This window comes from Macaca mulatta, chromosome 11 (assembly GCF_049350105.2).
Source record: "Macaca mulatta isolate MMU2019108-1 chromosome 11, T2T-MMU8v2.0, whole genome shotgun sequence".
NCBI lineage: Eukaryota > Metazoa > Chordata > Mammalia > Primates > Cercopithecidae > Macaca > Macaca mulatta.
In genome coordinates this window covers 53,516,149-53,537,431 of record NC_133416.1, presented here as the reverse complement: position 1 = coordinate 53,537,431, position 21,283 = coordinate 53,516,149, and the positions used below count along the sequence as shown (strand labels likewise).

General features: G+C 39.0%; 1 long non-coding RNA gene across 1 annotated transcript in view; it reads left to right on the top strand.

Moving 5' to 3' along the window:
* Positions 1 to 21,283, top strand: part of LOC107000841 (uncharacterized) — an 82,351-nt gene that overhangs the window by 27,636 nt on the left and 33,432 nt on the right. The window lies entirely within an intron of this gene.

Sequence of the window (21,283 nt, the reverse complement as noted above, 5' to 3'; positions counted from 1 at the left end):
TGTGAATATCAAGCCTAAGGAATAAAAAAGTTGACTTTTAGCATACTCTTTAGGCAACTCTGAATCACACTCCTGAATTCTCCTACTTGTTTTTTCTATGATTTTAAGCTGGAAATAGATTCCTTAAGAACTTTAATAAATTATTAATTGTTAATAAACAAAAAGTTGAAAATCTTTAGAAATAAGCTTGCCTTTTTAAATTACATCTCTCATTTCTTTGTGTATTATTTTAAAGATCTAATCTAAACTTCTATTTTTTTAAAGACTTGGCAAAGCATAAGATTATTGTCAAATTATTTAAGAATATCTATTTAAAATAATATTTTATGTGTTGTGGCTATTTTACATTATTCTAAGTCATATAGTCACACATGACATGAAAATGACTAATGAAGAGGGGTAGGTTGGGAAACAACTCATCTGGCTCATCTGTGGAACTCTGATCAGGTGATCCCTCTGTCACCAAGGGTAACTCATTTTTTCCTGACTAGAGAGCAGTCGGTTTCCCTATATGTAACATAGGGACTGTGAGAATTTAGGAAAATTTGTCCTTAGTAGAGTACGTCCTTGAAAAACTTTGACTGCTCAAGAGAGTCCTATACATAGTAGGCATTCAATAAATATATAGTAAACAAATAAAATTGGTAAAATTACTAGCCACACTTATAGACAAATGACATATTTAACAATTAACCTTCTAAAAATTGTAACAGCTAAAAAGATACTCTTTCTAAGAACTAGGTTTATTCTGAATTGTACCTTTTTTGCTAGATTCAAGAAGGATTGGGAGGATGGAAATCAACTCTTAGACCATAAGAGCAGGCAGAAAAGAATCAGGAACATCTTCATAAGCACCAAATCCAGTAAATGCTTTTTAATTGAATCAAACAGTTTGGAGTTGTTCAAATAATTTCACTTCTCTTAATGTTCCACTAGTAAACACTGAACAAAGTGCAGCCACTGCTCCTCAGGATGAAATAGATTTCTCCTACCCTTTGAACTCAGCCAACTTTCTCCCAGTATATTTTTAGACTGCACAGGAAATACTAAAGACTAAGGAAGTTGGAATGTGACTGACCTTTTACCTGTAATGATACCAGCAATGCCAACATTCGCCACCAGTGATGTGGGGACAGAGCTGACAGGAACGCTTTGCTACGGAACTGAACGGCTTCTTTTCACTTGAGTTGATATCTATTCCTGTAGTTTTGCAATGCCCTATAATTACTTTAGACATCACTGATTTTAAAACAGGGTATGCCACACTTTATAATCTACTCCACTTAAAAGAAACCATAAGAGGCCAGGCACAGTGGTTCATGCCTATAATTCCAGCACTTTGGGAGGCCAAGGCGGGCTGATCACAAGGTCAAAAGATCAAGACCATCCTGGCCAACATGGTGAAACCCTGTCTCTACTAAAAATACAAAAATTAGCTGAGCATAGTGGCACACGCCTGTAGTCCCAGCTACTCAGGAGGCCAAGGCAGGAGAATTGCTTGAACCCGGGAGGTGGAGGTTGCAGTGAGCCGAGATCACACCACTGCACTCCAGCCTGGTGACAGAACAAGACTCCACCTCAAAAAAAAAAGGAACCATAAGAATACTATCATAATGGTGTTATCCTTGACTGAAGATCCAAACAGATTAGTGAAATAAGGCTCTAGCAAGATTATCTGCAGCATATGCAGCCAGACCGTTCTCTATACTTTAACATGGGGCCTCCCTGTGCAAGGTATCTTGTGAGGGTAGCCTGAATAAAATGTCTAAATCATTAAAATGTCTGGTCATTTAACATGAAGCAATTTATCAACATTTTGGTCACTAACACTTAACAGTGCAGCATAATTATGCTTTGAAAGCCTTTCACACTCAGCCATTAAATAACTTTGAACCTAGTTCATAGAAAACTTTATAAAATATTTCCTTCCTTCATAGTTCATAGTTGTAAACCAACAAAAGATGACGACATCATCTTCCTTTACTCTCATTTAATTGTATGAGTCAGAATCAGGCTTTTAATTCATACCAGGTAACAAGTATCCAAAGGCACCTACAGACGTACATATTAATTGAGAAACAGAAATTTTTCTATTACTCCAAAGTTTCCTTGACAGGATTCAGAGGTAGCAATCACCCAGTTCTGCCAAGAACACCTCCCAGACTGCTCGTCTCCCCTCCCAGAGCCACTGCTCTTGTGGTCTAAGCTACTACCATTGCTTGCCTAAATTACTGCAACTGCCCACTAACCATCCCTCCCCTAATGTATTCTCCATTTCACCAGAGACAGCTTCCCGAAAGGCAAATCTGATAATGCCTCTCCCCAACTTAATACCCTTCCATAGATTTCCATTGTTCCAAAACAGAAGGCTGATTCTTGAAGACGGTAAAAATGATTGCACCCCTGCTGCTTTCTCTGGTCTTACTCCTCTATTGTTAAACCAGGGAGGGTTCTCACTTCCTTTAGCATTCACAAAAAAAGAAAAAAAAAATTACCTTCAAGTGGTAGCTTTTGTAATAATAGAGATGTTGCTACTTTTATATTATAATACAGAAAGAGGGATTCTTATCAAACTTATCAGTCCCTAGCCAGCCAATCATTTTTGTGAAAGAGACAAGCATGTGGCAAATAGGCATAATATTTTAAGTAACTAAATGATATTATAATATAGTATCTAATGTAGTATCTATATTTTTGAATTTTTAATATGTACCAAACATACATATGTACTTCCCATTTATTAAATCTCATCTAATTCTCCCAGTAGCCCTTTGAGGTGGGTAACATACCATCTCCATTTAACTATGAGATAACTGAGGGCTGGAACTATGGATTTGTTCACTCAATTTCCATTCATTCTCACTGGAGAGGTTGCAAAGACAAAAACAACATTTTCAAGATCTCCCTGCAGCTAGAGTCCTGGAAGGAAATTGGGTCCCAAAAGGTGGATACACACAAGTGTGGCATGAAGATATAGAAGGCAGACACCACCTTCCTATCCCTTCTTGGCTATTTCTGCTGACAACCAGGGTAAGGCCTATCCCTTCTTGGCTATTTCTGCTGACAACCAGGGTAAGGCTCCTAGCACCACATTCCAGGACCTAGTGTTCGGAAGCCATGGCAGCGATAGTAGCAGCATTAGGTTCTTGACCCTGACATAGCTCCATTGCTGGTCTCAGAGTTGGTAGCTCCCTTGGTCAGTCAGTTTTGTAAAATATCTTTCCATTTCAAATACTTAAAGTTGTTTCTCTTTTCTTATATTGAACCTGACAGTGTGCAGAAGCCTATATGTTCATTAGACCACAGTTAAGCTGCTGAAACAAAGACACTCAAAAAATAGAGTGGCTTAAATAAGAGAAATTTATGCTTCTTTATGTAACAATACAGAAGTGGGTGGTATCACAGAAGTGGAGTGGCTCTATTGTTGTCAATATGCAACATCTCTCTTTGGCCCAAGGCATCTCCAGTTGTTTGCTATTTCTCAGCCAGTTGCAGAAAGGGAAGTGGAATAAATACTCAATGATGTTCAAACACTTAAAAAACTCCCATTCGTGTACTACGGGCTATAACTGAGTCACATAGCAATCCCTAATCACAAAGAAGGCTAAGAGAATATAGTCACTAGGTAGGCAACCGTGTGCCCTAAAACTAGGGTGGTTTGGGGTGCATTTTGCTAAAGAAAGGAAGAGTGGTTAGTTACTAGGGTAAATTATCAGTTTCTGCCATGTCTACCCCTCCTCCCAATATCTATGCACACACTTCTTTTTGCAAATAGACACCACAGTCACCCCTATTTTTTACTAGGATTCTAATCTATTAGATTCTATGTGGAAGTCAGAATAGCCAAAGTTTGTCCCTGGTCACAGTTTTTAAGCCAAGTCTTCTCTTTTATCTCCTGGTCTCTGTGCTCAGCTTGTCTCTCTTTCCTTTCATTTAACGTTGGCTAACTTTAGTGGCAACCATGTGAAACTGGAAGGCAGCATCTTCAATGCAATCTTTGCTCTGGACTGGCTTCAATTGTCCAGCCAACTGAAGGCACTTAACAGTTGGAAATTGAATATTTAACAGAAGGCACGTGAAAAAGGCCTCCATCATCAAACTTATCTACTGCTGTTTGTGATACAAACAGATTTTCCAACTCTGCATGACTGAATCTTTCAAGCACATTAGATTACAAGCCATAAGTAATAAGAACCTCCCTTATCAGAGCTATATTCTCTTCTGTCTTTTCTTGCTGGCTAATAATTCCATAACTTCCATTTCTTCTTATAATACATTGTTAAAAGTAGTGAGGACTAGCCAATACATATCTATATGCAAAGTTTTTCCCATTGAGCTAAAGGTCAGTAGGTGCATAGCTGTATTTCAAGTTATGACAGGTAACTGTTTTAGCAAATTACATATCACAGAATAACAAGTGTTACCAATGTTTCTAGATCAAATTTCGTGCCCATGTCACCCTCTGCCTGTTGCTATTCAATGACACAAAATTTAGCTTTTTGTTATGGTAACACCCCACTTCTGGTTCAAATTTCTATATTAATTAGGGTATATGCTAAGGTATTCTTTAAAAAAAAGACCCCATCCAAAGTATAGTGTCTTCATAACATAGAAATTTGTTTCTCTCTTACTTAACAATCCACAGGTGAGCAGAGATTCTACTACAGATATGGGACTCACTTACAGACTCTCTTCAGCTGTTCTATTGTTATCATTTCCCAGTCAGCACAAATTGTTTTTTAAAAGTGAAATCCACAAGATGCCTGCATTACTTCTGGTCACTTTCCATTGACAAGGACTTAGTCTTGTAGCTCCAAAGGATGCTGTGAAATATTATATCTAGTCAAGTAGCCATATGCTTTGCTAATACTCAGGAATTCTATTACTAAAAGAAGAAGAAAAGGGATACCGAGACATAATTAGCAATCTCTTCCACCATGAGAACTGGAGGATTACAATTGCATGACTCCAAATCTGAAAAGCAAAACTGCTTCCAAATAGTCTTCATTTATGTACAGAGTGTTAAGGCTCCCGGAATTGCTGTTTACTCTGCTGGTACATATTCTCTAGAATAAATTGTGATGTCCTGGTTTGTCATGATGTTTTAACTTAATCATTCACTTATTCTAGCAGTCATCATTTATTGAATGCATACTATGTGTCAGCCATTTAGTTGTATAATAGGAATATAAAGATAATGAAGACAGAATGATCTGGGTTCATCATTCAGAATTTCTTTTTATTTGGATTATTTATTTAGAAAATTTGTCATTCTTTTCTGAACATTACATAAAAAATAAAAATTTGCTTGAAAACAATTTCAAAGGAAAGCACACAAGGGAAAGGGTTTTATTTTTCACTCTCCTCAATTTTGTATTATTTACATCAATTGGCCTAACTAAAATTATACTTTGCTGTAAAATGTAGTGAATCATTTAAGGTACAAAAATCTTGGCAATAAGAACAAGTTTCAACCTAATTACACCTACACACTCTTACTAATCAAGTGCTATATTGATACCAGTTTCCATCATTAAAATGAAACTGCAATATGCAAATTCCTTTTGTCCTCCACTGAGGGCCCCCAATTTGGAATCCTACTTCCTGTGTATCCAAAGCAACATATGAATATTTCCCATAAGAATCCAAACGCAACGAGTACCTATTGTGTCAGTCCATTTGTACAAAATGTAGACAAACAGGCGAAAGCTCATCTATGCTGTACGCTGTTAGAAGCGAGGATCGAGGTACCCCGCTGGGGGCATGGAGGAGGCTTCTGGAATGCTGATAATATTCTCTGTGTATACATCAGGGTGCTGATTGCACAGGTGCATTCAGCTTGTAAATCCCATCAATACCCTATACTGAAAATTCTAGTAGTAGTTTTTCATTGTCCATGCTATTTAGAAGGCATTTAAAGAAATCAATGGGGTGCTAAGCACTGTACAAGCCACCGTGGAGGTTTCAAACAATATGTAATATATGTGCTCTTCCCTCAGAGAGGTACCTTTCTATTTTCCCATCAGAATAAGGCAGCTGTGATGTGGGGGGAAAGATTGAGAATCTTTGAGAAGTTCTGGCACTGCATGTCCATGCATCAATCCAGGCCGAGAGTCACCGCCCTGATCTTCAACTTTCTGAGTTATGTCAGAACTCTTAAGATTCTCTGCTCTATACTTCTCTTCTGGTCAAATAGTCATGGTTGTCATTTTGTTCTTCTATTCTAAAGAAGTCTTTTTGGCACTAAGAATATCAAATTAGGTTGACACTTGAAACAAATGTGATTAAATCATAACAAAATCTGTGTAGCTTTTTACCAAAAGGCAGGGCTGTAGGACTGAAAAAGGCTGGGACCCGGCACCCTGACTGCTGGTTTATGTTCAATGCCCTGTCACTAGCTTGCCTGGCCTTAAGCAAGGCTTATCATTTTTGTGGTCCTCAGTTTTGTTATTTGAAAGTCAAGAGGGCTGGGCTCCCTCCAAATCCCTTCAGTTCTAAATTTCTGTTTCTGAGTTAATTTGTTGAAAACTAAGAAGTAGCAGGACCAAGACTGGTTTTCTGGCTTAAGCCCAGCTTTCTTTCTACCCATATGTATGTTTAAAAAGTAACCTAAATTCAGATTTTAAAATTAATGTTGCCCAGTATGTGCTGGACACTACCATGTGAGGTAGGTAGTGATTCCTTTTTTCAGATGAGGAACTGACCACCAGAAAGTTAAGAGACTTGCCCCAGTGTATGCGCCTGATTGGTGCCAAAGGCAGGATCAAGGTCCTTCTGGCTCCAGAACTTCCCTCTCCCACCGGGGCTTGTAATACATCCAAAAATCAACAAATAGGCCTAAAATAAATCCAATCTTAAAGCAAAAAGTCTTTCTTTTTCTAGTTGCCTCCAGTTGAGAAAGAAAAACAAGAATTGGGAGTTTCATTTATAAAGATAAAATTTCATGTCATTTGTTAAATTTACAAAACTATACACAGTTTGTAAAAGGTCTTGTGACACCTCCAAGTCCTGGCACGTTTTAATACTTGACAAATGTGTCTTCGTTTGTGCCGCACTTCACATTTTATCTGAAGATCTTAATTCTTTGGGGATATAAAAAACTTTAATGGGCATAGAGTCAAAGATCAACAAGGATTTTCTGGGATTTGCTTTAAAATTTTACTGCCAAATTAGAAAGACTTACAGATAGACCACTCAACCTGCCATGACATCCTTTGCCAGGTATCATATATGCTTTGCAGAAGTTGCCACCATGAAAACAACTGCAAGATGCAAAGGAAAATAGCTTTGCGGTGAGGTGCCATGGACAACACTCATAGCAAACTTAGAAACATTTTTTATGTTGTTTCAACCAGGCTGATGATTGTTTTAGAACAAGTCTCCTGCCATGGCCTGACACTTGATCCACAGAAAATCTTAAAAGACACTGGGCCAGGCAAGCAGTAATATATCATATGCCTGACAAAGGCACAAAACATCCTGGACGTTGCCATAACTCTCAAGGAGTTGTTAGAGTGGCTAGAGGTCACTTAAAATACAATGGTATAGCCTTCCTGGGCTTATTTCTTTTAGACACTAGACCATCAATTAATATTTGAGAAACATGTATTATAAAAGTTTGCTCTGAGAAAAATTTACAGTATTTAGTCAGTCTTTATCATGTGATTCTTCTGGGCTGAATCTCCCATTTGATTTCTCTTCCCAGATTCTACCCTAAACTAAATACCAAGGTTTGGGGTTAACACTAATAATGAGACTGTTTTCTAAATCAAGCTTTATGACCATGCATATTTGTTTTTTCCTGCGGTTGTAAATTAACAATATGTTCCCACTACACTTGTGTTCTCACGTATTCCTGCCCCCGCCCTGGCCCAGTGTACTGACCTTACTAAGTGCACAAATAGTGTCTCTTGGAAACTTACGTTCAATAGCACTTTCTAGTGTTCCACGTATCATTTGTTAAACATGCTTTTAGAAGCTATCATGCCAGAGGCTAGGAGCTACGGATACAACATTAAGCAAATTGGACATAGTGCTGTCCCCACAGAACTGACCACCAGAGATATGACCGGGAGATATGACCAAAGAGATACGAACAGGAGCCCTGGGAATACCAAATGGGAGGGAAATCAAGGGTGCAGCAGAAACAGAAATAGAGAGTCCAGCAGAAGAGGAATATTCTCCCATATACAGGAATCTAAATTCTACTTGATATTCTTGATATTCTATCTCTTATAAGCACGTGTAGTTCACACTTCCATTTGGGATCCCTATAGAACACAGAGAAAGAGGGATGCTCTACTTCCCACTCATTTGCAAGCTTGCATTTAGGGAGCACTCACCATATGGTGAGTCTGATGTATGCTGTAAATAGTAACAGTATACATACCCTGAGCCAGATGCTGTTTTAAGCATTTTACATATATCTGTGAATTTTTTCATTTAATTCTTACAACCTCTCTATGAGGTAGTATACAGTAGTGTCTCTATTCTACAGATGATGAAACTGAAACACAGAGAAGGTGAGTAACTTGCCTGAGTTTACACAGCTACCAACTTAGCAGCAGCATTTAAACTCAGACAGCCTGGCTCCAGCCTGAGCTCTTTGGCCCTTCCTTCCACGCCGCTCTACCCCAGCACATAGATCAGCAAACACACTATGCCTTTCTTTCCTGCAGGAGCTCTCACTCCACTGGCAAAAGTGGGTATAAACACCGACACAGAGTACAAGGGTTACCGTGGAAATATGAAGCACATGACTGCAACTCACAAAACAAACTTCAGAAGACAGAGTCCACAACATTTATACAAAACAGAACCTATTCTCCAAAAGAGAAATGGCTACCACTTATTGAGTGCCCCCCGCCAAGGTACCTAGCACTTCATTTAAGTCATCTCATTGCCTTCTCATAGCAACCAATGCAAGGGGCATAGTATCGCTTCATCTTACAGAAGAGGAAACTGAGGCTAAAAGAAATTGTGTGACCTATTTTAGCTGAAGCTGAGGTTCTTTCCCTATTTATGTAGTCTCCTTAAAACACAATGCTTTGTACTTACTCCTAAAAAGAGACACCAATGTCAGGTAACTTCATAACTTCTTTTTGATATAGAAAGTAAGGGGAAGTGTTTCTGTTCAGGCAGTTACCAGATTCACTTCCCAAATTCTGCAACAGGAAGCTGGTGCAAACACACCAAAATATCATGCTCGCAGCAGCCTGACTGCTTAGAGACCTCCAGCTCCGGATTACACCATCCAAGGCTGACAGAAGCACTGCTGAAGGCACTTGCAAGGTATAAGGGTGCCACATTGGAGCGCTCCATCCCCGAGGCGAGGGTGATCCCAGGGACAAAGTGTTTGAAGAGCTCAGAAAATCATAAGGGGGAGGAAGAGGAAGAAGAGGGGAGGGGAGGGACTGGGATGGGATCCTTCCACCAAAATCTTCCTTCAACAACAAGGGTTGCCTAACCCATCCTGATCAGCTCAACCTCCACTTTTGGCTGCAAAGTGTCCTGGAATGGAAAAGAGAACTTAAAACCAAGGATTTGTATCCAGGATTTTAGAAGAGGAAGAGAAGTACATTTTAGCCCTGAAGTGTGAGATATATTGCTTCTAAGAATAAAAAAAGATAAAAATTATAACTTTTTAAAACATATACTACAGTTTTATAATAACAGCTTCTTTCCTCCCTCCTCCATCCCCCTTCCGCATAGAAAACACACTAATTGTACTAATTAAATCCACAGTAATAGAAAGTCAACTTACTATTAGTTTTTATTTATTTTTTTAAGACACAGTCTTGTTCTGTCACCCCAGCTGAAGTACTGTAGTGTGATCCCAGCTCACTGTAACTTCCACTTGCCAGGTTCAAGCGATTCTCCTGCCTCAGCCTCCCAAGTAGCCAGAACCACAGGTGCATGCCACCATGTCCAGTTCATTTTTGTATTTTTAATAGAGATGGAGTTTTGCCAGGCTGGTCTCGATCTCGTGGCCTTATGTGATCTGCCCACCTCAGCCTCCCAACGTGTTGAGATTACAGGCATGAGCCACTGCACTCTCTGTAGGGGACAGAAAAGGAGCAAGTCATTAGACTTTCCAAATAGTAGAAAAAAGAAAAGAACATGGCAAAAGAGCATTTGGTTATCAGCAGCAGCAATGACTCAGATACAAGCATAACAAAGGAAGGGATGTGTGGTTGAGTCAAGAAAGTAGTGACTTGTGTGAAAACCAAAGAGGAGTGAATACGGTTCCTTCTGGCCAATGAATGCAGACAGTCAGCGTGCTTGGAGCCTCATGGCATCCTGCTTTCCCCTGGGGCTTCTAGGGTGATTAGGTAAATATAAACGTCTTCAAATAACACAAGATGTAAAAAATAGAAAGCACAGCAAACTGGAATAGTCATCAGATGATATATTTAGGAGAGCTTATTTTGCAAGCTAGAATTACAGAGCAGAGAGATGTGGTCAATTAAGAGTATTTAAGGATGAGTTTCTATGATGGGATTGGGTGGCAAGATGGAGTTGTAATCCAGGACAAAGAATCAGAAGAGACCACCATTCTCCAAAGACCAGGTGCTGATTTTAATAAACTGGCTCATGTGCTATCACCCCAACAGCTAGTTTCTATATCAAAACTAGTTCAAGATTTCAACAAGAGGAAGTGGTTTACAAAAGAATTACCAAGAACCCAGAAGTGTTTAGTGGGAAAAAAAAATGCTAGTGAGGTAAAAGTTGATTTGTGTACTATTTAGGCTATCCATCTTTTAAAAGGCGGGTGTCCTACCAGCAGGTAGGACCATTTAAAAAGACACTGCTGCAAAATTCCTACGCTCCCGGAGTTCTTCATGGCCTGCGACACACTGTCAAGTCCGTATCTCCTAGACTACAGCCTCATAGTTACCTACTTAGATCATGCAGGAATTATGCTCATTTTACAGATGGGAAACTGAGGCACAGAGAAGTAAAACAATTTTTGAAGGGTCACACAGCTAGTAGGTGACCGAGTTAAGTCCACCCTAGAGACTGCATTTTAAATGAGTCACTTGGTGCAATCACAAAAACAATTATTCTATGATCTGGGTTTTTTTCCCTACTGATTATTGAGTTATAAACACTTTGCACGACTTTCTTATTTTAATCCTCACAAAAACACTTTGACATTTGTAATATTGTCCTTTTGGCACCAGCATTTATTAGGCTCTGTAACTTTAACAGCATCACTTAAAGTGAGGTATCTGCTTCAGTTTCCTCCTCTCTTATTTTAATCTTCAGTTATTTTAAGGATTCAACTCATTTATTCATGAAAAGCACTTGGAATAGCACCTGGTACATGGCAGGGTTCTGTTGGTGTAAGCCGTTATCATTACTGCTGACCTGGTCAAAAACCTGAATTGCAGACATTCCCTTATTACCATACTAAGTCACATCAATTTCTTTCTAGTGTTTACAATGTGCTTCAAAACAAATTAATTTGCCAAATATAAAAGAAATATGCCTAAATGAAATGTATGCCTTTATACTAATGAAATGTAATTGTACCTAGAATGGTGACTGGCACAAATTATTAGGTCATTGAATATTTCACAAGTGTATTAACAAATGAATGGGCAGCCAAATAAAGGAATAAATGATCAAAAGTTCAAACAAGAAAGTGAATAACTAGTGCCTGGGCGTGGTGGCTCACAACTGTAATCCTAGCACTTTGGGAGGCCGAGGCAGGTGGACTGCCTAAGCTCAGGAGTTCAAGACCAGCCTGGGCAACATGGTGAAACCCCATCTCTACTAAAATACAAAAAATTAGCTGGGCATGGCATCATGTGCCTGCAATCCCAGCTACTCGGGGGGTTGAGGCAGGAGAATTGCTTCAACCAGAGAGGCAGATGTTGCAGTGAGCAGAGATAGCGCCACTGCACTCCAGCCTGGGCAACAGAGTGAGACTCCGTCTCCAAAAAAAAAAAAAGAATATGTAGCAAACAAAATTATGAAAGTTAAATTAATCTGCAGAACCTGGGAATAAATAAATCAAAAAGGAATAAAATGGAAAGCAACATTTTTTTTTATTTTCTAAGAATTGTTTTTCAATATTTCACTTAATTCACTGTAAACCATGTATCTATTAAATGCAATTAACATTTTCAAATGTAAGCAGTATGAAGTCACACAAAAAGCTAATAAAATCAACATCCAATTATAAGAGAACCTCACTGAAATCTTACTCAAAATTGAGGAAGGAAGTCTATAGTCACGTTTTTATTTCATCCTTAATTTCCCACGCTTTTCAAAGAGCCGTATTATAACTCTTTCTCAAATATTTGCGAGGAAGTATTTTGATTGTGAAAATAGATGCTCTGAGAATACCTAAGCTAAATAAATATTTACATTCTGCCTTTTTAGTTGAACAATTGTCTTTGTTCTTCAGCATTCAGGTCAAAATACTTAAATGTTTTAAAACATCAATAACAAAAGGATATGATTTTTCACCAGATAGTCTAAACTTACAGGTTTTAGCAAAACCTTCACAAGAAGGAATTGAGTAATTTAGAAATGTTAATGTACACACACCGTAAAAATAAAAAAGGGGGGATGTTGGCCACTTATTTTTTTTAACTCAAAAAAAAATCTCTCTTCCTCTTCCTTGTGTTTATGTAGTTAAGCCTTGGTGAGCATTTACATCCACTTACATCATTATAATGATAACCTCAATTTGCTGACTTTATGTAGGATTTATATCAAAGGAGTCTTGGAGCTTAGTATGCCTTAGTTCATTTTCAGAGCATCCTTGTATATCACCATGTGACTAGTATCTTATCTGTATCATACAAAATTAAAACCAGATGTACTAGGAGACAAAGCTGCTTTTTCAAAGGAGATAAAGTCACGTAATTATCAACTTAATGAAACTTGGCTTCAAACTCATATCTTCTCTTAATACAGCCAAGTTTTTCCCCACTAGATTATTCTTCCTTTACATAAATTTATGAAGTCACGGTGGCAGCTGAGCAGAAAGAACTGACTACCTGGAAAAACTCCAAGGTTTTTTTGAGGTTGGGCTAACCTGACCCAGCAGAAGCTCTGAGACTTGGAAGAAAGGGAAGCCAGGCTATAAGAACTATTCATGTTTTTTGACAGTGAGTAACACGTAAATTACTGATAACAGGTCAGCAAAATGAAAGTGTAAAAAAAGGTGAGAAACGTCAGTGTTTCATAATAAACTTTCATCATGGGCTTCACCGGAAACTCTTGTTAACCCTGAGCTGTATATCCGAGCCTTGGAGCAAACCCTCCTTCCATTTGAACTCTCCTTTGAGTTGTAGGAACTGCTCCTGTGGGTGCTAGAAAACAAGGTTCTCCTGAAGTTGACTTAGAGCAGGTGGCTTGTGTGAGGAGACTGCAGAGGTGTGTCAGGTGTGTCCAGTTGCACTGAATTGTTCACATTTTTGACACTGGAATTTTGCACATTCTTTGGAAATCAGCTGTTCATTTGGATTCCCATAGTCACCTCTCTCAAGCCTGACTTGAGCTGCCAAGACTCAGTCACCTTCTCTCCTCAGTGGGTCGTATTACTGTTGGCAGGTTCCACCTGTTTTAATATTTGCTTGATAACAAAAGTGATCCTTGAGAGTTGAGTGACAGGGGCTGCTGAGCAGGCTTCCAAACCAATTGTGGGAGAGATCAAGATAACCAGTCACCTACAAGAGGAATTATGAAGACAACTAAGCCAAAAAGAGAGTGTTCTAATAGACACATTTGTCCCAAGATCTTTCTTGGGATTAACCAGTGTTGGGCAAGGTATCAGTTTAAACGGAAGTAGGAGAGGAAGTAAGCTTAAATTGCAGCAGAAAGAATGCTGGTCTGACAGACTGGAGAACTTCAGACCATGTTGGAGGAAAAAGAGTAGATCTCTACATAGATCTCTAAAGTAGACACCTGGAAATAATATCCATCACGAGCCTGTTCAATACTAAAATTCTCTGGGAGGAAACAGGCTTCAGCCAAATGAAGCACCTTTAAGAGAAAATCCAACCCTTAAGTTATTTCATCCTTGCCCTCCACGACACCCTGCTAACAATTGTTTTGCAAATAAATTGCTATATTCCTGAATATAATGCCAGAAACCAATTTCTTCCAGCACAGCTTTTCACCCTACTTAGCTTCTCAAGAGCATCACCCCTTTCCTACCCATCCCATCAGTGGATGAAGTGATAGTCCCACTTAATAATGATTTAAGCAGTGGGCAAAGTTCTCAGTTATGCTCTATCTTAACCTTGCAAATCCAAGAAAGGGTTGTCAGCTCTTATAGAAGCAGGAAACCATGTCAGGGTGTGGTAGAGAGAGCAAGTAGTTAAAGAGAAGCTCAAAGCCAGGCAGGATGGTGTGCACCTGTAGTCCCCAGCTACTGGGAGGCAGTGGAGGGAGAATGGCTTGAGCCCAGGAGTTCCAAGTTGTAGTGCACTATGATCACACCACTGCATCTGCACTCCAGCCTGGGTAACAGAATGAAACTCTGTCTCTAAAAGAAAAAAAAGAAGAAGAAGCTCAAAGGACCTGGGCTTTCATTTCATCCTTGCCACTTGCCGTTTGTGTGGCTTTGTGTTAGTAACTCGACAGCCCTCTACCTGCTTTCTCCCTCATCAAAACCTGCTAATGTCAGAATGTGGCACTTGGCAGATTGTCTTTCTTCCTCCTACACCTGGAAGGCATCAATAATCAACATTTCCATGAGTCACTCGAGTTAAAGGTTTCATGTCATTCCCCAATGACATTTTTATTTCTAGAATATGTATATTCTGATCATTGTGAGCCCAGGAAAAATCCAAGAGATGGTCAAGGCCATCAAGTTCAACACTCAATTTGCTTAAAGTCAACCCTTTATAAGTCAGCCGACATAATGTTAATAATATTCATATATATGTGTGTGTGTTTACGTTATTAACATTATGTCGGCTGACTTATAAAGGATGGACTTTAAACAAATGTATCTATGTATATCTGTATATGTATAAACATGTGTATATATATGTATATACACACATGCATATATATAGACGTGCGTGTGTGTGTATGTATATATCTGAAATCTAGCCTCTCGTGAAATAATTCACTTTAAGGGACAAGAGTAATTTTGTGATTGAAAATTATTTCATTGTAGGAATCATCAGCAAAATCATTTAAAATGTAGACTTGGGGTAATTGTGTAGCATGTCAGTCTATGTCTGAATAATCTGTTATTTTCTTGATACTTTTCTTCAACTGCAATAAGCAGTGATATTTACATGATATTAAAATACCTGTATTTAAACCAGAACATTAAATGCCATCCCAATTCAGCATTTCTCTAGTTGAGGAAGAGGAAGTTGAAGGAAGAGGAGGCTGAGTTTTCATTAGATGATATTTGTGGTCTTTTTTATGATCATTGTGCTTAATCATATTATTACTACATTGTTACTAAATTTTTATCTTCTATAAAACTTTGAGATCATGAAACAGCCAGGAAGGATGCAGGGATCGCTATATCTTCATCAGCAATTGGGAGGAATGGCACTGGAAAATGCAAGAGTTTATCATAAATCACAAATATAGGTTTCTGAGATAAAAAGAGAGAACAGAATTACTGACCCCAAGCATGAAATCGCTCTCTTTTACTGTAACACATGTTCAAATCGATCTAGTCCAGTGGCCTTTTCTCCATGCCTCACAAGAATCAGGCATTGGAGAAATTACATTGTTCTTCAATCCCCTTATGTTTCACAGGTAATACTCTGAAACCCACAGAATGTATGTGACTTGCCCAAGATCATGTGTTAGTAAGAGAGAATGAACTAGGACCTAGGTCTCCCTCCTACCTCCTCAACATGGCCCTTTCCAAGACACTACACTGCTCAGTTCCACATTCCATCATAGAGCAACTGGACTGGACTGGACTGGCCCATTCACTCAGCAAAAATGTACTGAGAACACACCTAACATGCTAAGTCCTGGATATAAGACAAAAAATGTAAGATTCCATCCTCCCCCTTCCCAAAGGAAGAAAAAACCCAACAAAATAGCCAAAATAAACAGGTAAATAGGTGAGGACAAGACTTAGCACAGGCTTTAAGATTGGACAGACCTGGACACATAGCCTGACTCTATGCTTTACTAACGGTGTGACCTTGAGCTTCTGTGTTCTCTTGTATAAAATTGTGAAAATTTTTCAGAGGTGGTTTGTGAGGATTAAATGTGATAGCATTTATTTTCTTAAAATAGCATAGTATCTGGATATACTATGACTATACTGCTATTACTCTAGTAAGGGGCTCAGCAATGGTGGTAATTACCACTACTACTGGTTGACATGAGGCTGACAGAGGGAGGAGTACTTGTGGCCCCTTTTCTTCATTCTCCCATCAGATAGCCTAAAGTCCTCATCTTCCTGCCATCTGTACCACACAAATGGGGAGAGTTATTGGTAAGTTACAAGGGGCCCCGAAATGCCTCACTTAATGGGTTCTGCCTGCAGCAGGACTTAGTATAATCTCTTTCTCTCTCAATTTTTCAGGCTGACTTTCTCAGTAAACCACCACTATTTAATTCTTCAGAGTCAATGAGTCATCCACCAGTCCAAACTTGTGCACGTTCCTGCAAGATATAATTTGGAACCTTTGCCTAATAAGTTTTTATTAATAGTAAGATGATCAGACTAAGATGAAAATTGCTACACTAAAAAACAAAAAAGTATATTGAGAGCTTTCCCAGATATGCCCTTTATCCATTGTCTTTATAATTCATTTAACTTATAACAATGTAGGGCATTACATAAAAAAGCAACATGGTATCCCTATCCTCACAAGCTCTCCTGGAGGAGGCAGAAGAAATACTGGTAAACATCAAGTAGTGAACATGGAAACACAAAGGCAGTTAGGGCTATATAAAGAGAGGCACGTCAGTATTCAGGAGGGAGAACATCTATAAGAAACAAGAGTTAGCAGAATGTCAATCAGAAATGAAGCAGGACAGCACCTGTTTGGAAAGACTTCAAGGGAAGAGTTCTGAAGGGCAGTGGGTGATGAACGGAGAGGTGGCTTCAGGTTTGAAAAGAAACAACGAAGCAGGGATATCAGGAGATAACAGGGAAAGTAACCCTCTAAGAGCAGACAGCAAAGGTGAGGGGACTTGCAAATTCCTCCAGAACACTGCAGGACTCATCCAGTCAAAGCTAACTAAACAAGAGTTAAATAAATCTGATTTATTAAGGCAGATGTGAATTATATTGCACTCTCCTCCTATTACTTGTTTATCTGTATTAATCAGGCAATGAGTCAGCTTTCTGCTCACGGTTATCACAAATGGGAATGAGAATGTCCTAAAGCCAAACCCCAGCATATAACTTCAAAGGTCCAGAAGTGAATCACTGGCCTTATAGAGATCTCTGAAAGGTTAGAGACATCTAGGAATAATGACAGGAATTTTTAAAAATTATTAAAAATTATAAGAAGAGGATCTAGAAAATTACAGAAATACTTATTTTTTTAAATTCTAAATGTTTTACCATGTCTTGCCACATATGATGGCAAGTTTTTAATAACTAGAAAGTTTATATTTTTGCTTTTTGTACAACGTTTACTACAACAGCACCATGTTGTCAATGGATACTTTTATAAACATTTGTTGACTAACTTGGCTGTGCTTCTTACTACAGTCATGAGACTCACACATCAAGAAACCTTGATTCGCTCCTCTACAAAGTCACTGCAGGCCACATGGGTGAAATTTATACAGGAAAATGATAATTCTCATTTAGCAAGTTTGTTTGATGTGACAGGAACTATTCTAGTGCTTTACTTATCATTTCCAATCCTTGATGATTAATGAATATCACTCTGTGATAAAGCAGATGTCATTACAGATGAGAAAACAAGGGCTTAGAGAAGAGAATCAATTTCCTCAAGGCACACAATTAATAGGTCACTGAGAGGAAACTACAGCCCAGCTCAGCCTAATGTGAAAGAGAGAAGAAGGAAAGAAAGAAAAGAAGAGAGAAAGAAAGAAAGAAAGAAAGAAAGAAAGAAAGAAAGAAAGAAAGAAAGAAAGAAAGAAAGAAAGAGAAAGAAAGAAAGAAAGAAAGAAAGAGAGAGAGAGAGAGAGAAAGTGAGAGAAAGTGAGAGAGAGAAAGAGAGAAAGAAAGAGAGAAAGAAAGAAAGAAAGAGAGAAAGAGAGAAAGAAACAAAGAAAGAAAGAAAAAGAAAGAAAGAAAAGAAAGAGAGAGAAAAGAAAAGAAAAAGGCAAGGAAGGAGGGAAAAGAGAACTATACCTCAAATTTTGAAAGAGACAAACAGAGAAAAATAGATAGATCTAGAAAAAGGGAGAAAAAAATTATAAAAACAACTCACCCTTCTTAAACAAGGCACAGCTGGAGGATTCAAATCAATTCTATTTCCCAACCCAGAAAATGTTTAGTAAACCACAGATTTTTTAGGGCTCCAACATTATTCCACAGCACCTCTTTCCAAACACCCTTTTTCTTCTATTACTATGTATTACTGGATATTTTTAGAAAATATTGGTAACTCATCAATGAATCTCTCCCTTCTTTCCCAGCAAGCAAGTGAGGGAGAGAGGGACGGAGGGAGGGAAGGAGGGAAGAGAGGGAGGGAGGGAAGGAGGGAAGGGGGGAGGGGGGAGGGAGGGAAGGAGGGAAGGGGGGAGGGGGGAGGGAAGGAGGGAGGGAGGGACTATCTTTGTAGACCTCTACCATAGTTTTTCAAATGAAAAATTAAATATCCAGGAAATAATTCCCAACAGTCACCACACAAGATTGAAACCAGACAAGATCTGAAGCCAGCTAAGAGCCCTTTTTCTCCATTTACCAAAAAACAGTGATCACTGAGTCAGATATCTTCAGGTTACCTACACACCTGTAGCCATGTGCCAGGAGTTCTGCTACAGAGATAAAATCAGCCAGTTTGGAAATAATTGCAGCATAAGGTCTCACTTTATTGTCACTGATAGAAGAAATCTTAACAGTCCACAAAATCTCATAGGAACAATCCACAATGCCTCTTGAACTTAGAAAGGTAGATGTTGTATGGAGCATCCCATCCTCTCCCTGCCCATCCTCCAGCTTGGCTCACTTCCAGTGGGAAGTGACCGTGTCTGGAAAGGAACTGGCCAAGTTTGACAGCAGCCTCAACTCCCACAGCACACTGGCTCTGTGTTCTTCAGGATGGTGCCCTGGCTGGGCCACAGGAATAACATCAGCCTCTACAGAAGCAGTGGGGAAAGGCCAGTTGCACTGACATTGTTGTTTCTGGACTGGTTAGCATGTCAAGAAACATGAGGCCATGCAAGGACTGAAAGAGGCTCTTGTTGAAACACAGCTGCCTCTTTTCTGTCCCCACATTACTTCAAGGGGGAAGTGCACTGCTCCTGTGCCCCACTCATCTTCTTATCTGAACCTCCAAGAGATGACAACTACAACTTTGAGAATCTACTGTGACAGCAATGCCATGCAGATGATATTTTCAGCTGAATTGGACACTCAGAGCAATGCCCAAGGAGCTGGTTAAGTAAGAAAGCCCATGTGAAGAGCCTAGGTAAGGTATGAAGCACTACAGAAACTTGCCTTTATGATATAAGCAGAAATAGGAGACTGATCAGGAGACAGAGCTCAGCCTAGACAAAACCAAAGCAATGTTCATCACAATAGAAGGAAAGAAATCAAAATTCCAGAAGAAAGCCGGGTAGGGGTGGGGTCGGGGGAGAGGGCGGGGGTGGACTTTAAAACATCTTACCCTTCTTAAAGAAGCCACAGCTATGGAATTCAGATCAATTCTATTTTCTAACCCAGAAGATGTTTAGCAGATCACGGATTTATTTGGGGCGCCAGTATTATTCCACGGCCCCTTTCCAAACACCCTTCTTCTATTACTAAATGGCTAGGTTTCTTTTAGAAAATATTGATAACTTGTCATTGAATCTCTCCTTTCTCTCCCAGCTTGAATCTCCAGGGGAAAAAAAATAACAAAAGAATAAAAAATAAAAGAAAGAACAGTGTTTAAAAAAAAAAAAAAGTGGGGACAGAGGACCTGAAGTGTCTTAGATCTGAGATCGGACTTCCTCTTGCGGGCATGTTTTCTTTATAAACTGCCTTTATGAACACCTGCTTAGTGGTTTCAAGATCCTGCAGCCTTTCACTGTGGCACATGCCGACTTTCATATGCCACAAGTTTCCCCTTTCCATCCCACTCACAATGCCTGGGTTCAATCCCTTGTCACCTTTTGCCTCACTGAGAGAGCGAACCCTCCACTGCCCTATCTCCAGGCTCGGTCTCTCCAAGCCACCCTCTACTCTGCCACCAAGTAGCATCCTAAACTTTAAATCCCTTCATGTTCTCCTTTGTAAAATTCTTCATTATCTGTTCATTGCCTATAGCAGTGGTTCTTAATGGTTTCTTGGAGATCTGATTACAGCTTTGGTCACTATTTTTTATCCCTTGAAAACAAATCACCCATAAGCAATAAATCCTGAGTTAAGAACCCTTGGCCTAGAGCAGAGGTCTCCAAAGGGGTAAGCACCAGATGATACATATGGTACAGAAAAACAATATTAGCATTCCGATTTTTCCATATTCCTACTCTTCAGCAAAACTAAAAAGAAAGTAATTAGAAAGTAATTGAAATGTATGCATGTTGAGTGTATGGAATGATACTGATGCCCTCACCTAACCCAGCTGAGTTTCCCTGAAGGAAGAACTCTTACAGGGTCCCACAAGTGAGAGGTGATGGGGGGAATCCACATTCATTTCTTCACTCTCAGAATATTGGAATGGATTGCATTCTACATGCTAGAGGATGTTATCAATAGTTAATTTGATAAAATTAAGCCCTTTATATATAAAGAAGTTTCTTGGCAAGTCTTCTAAGTTAGTTGAAAAAGTTTATCGAACTTAAAAGACTTGCCAAGAACCTACTTTATGAAGGGCTTAATTTTATCAAATTAACTGTCCTTCCTACTTGGTTAGTTATTTTGTATCCAAATACTTAACAGTTATCCAACTAAAAGTGGACTTGCACATTTTTCTTTTCCAAAGACAAGGCTCCCAAGTTGTCTAACCTTTCCTGTGATGACTAGTGGCTACCAGGATTATGCAGATATTTTCAGAAAAACAGATATGCTTAGTATGTCTTTTCAAGGTAAAGATAACATTTTAATAGTGAATAAGAAAGTAATTGCTTTTCTAAATTAATTTGTTGCTTTGAAAACGGGTGTGGTAGCAGCTTCTGAGGTTGCCCCTGCTGATCTTCTCTT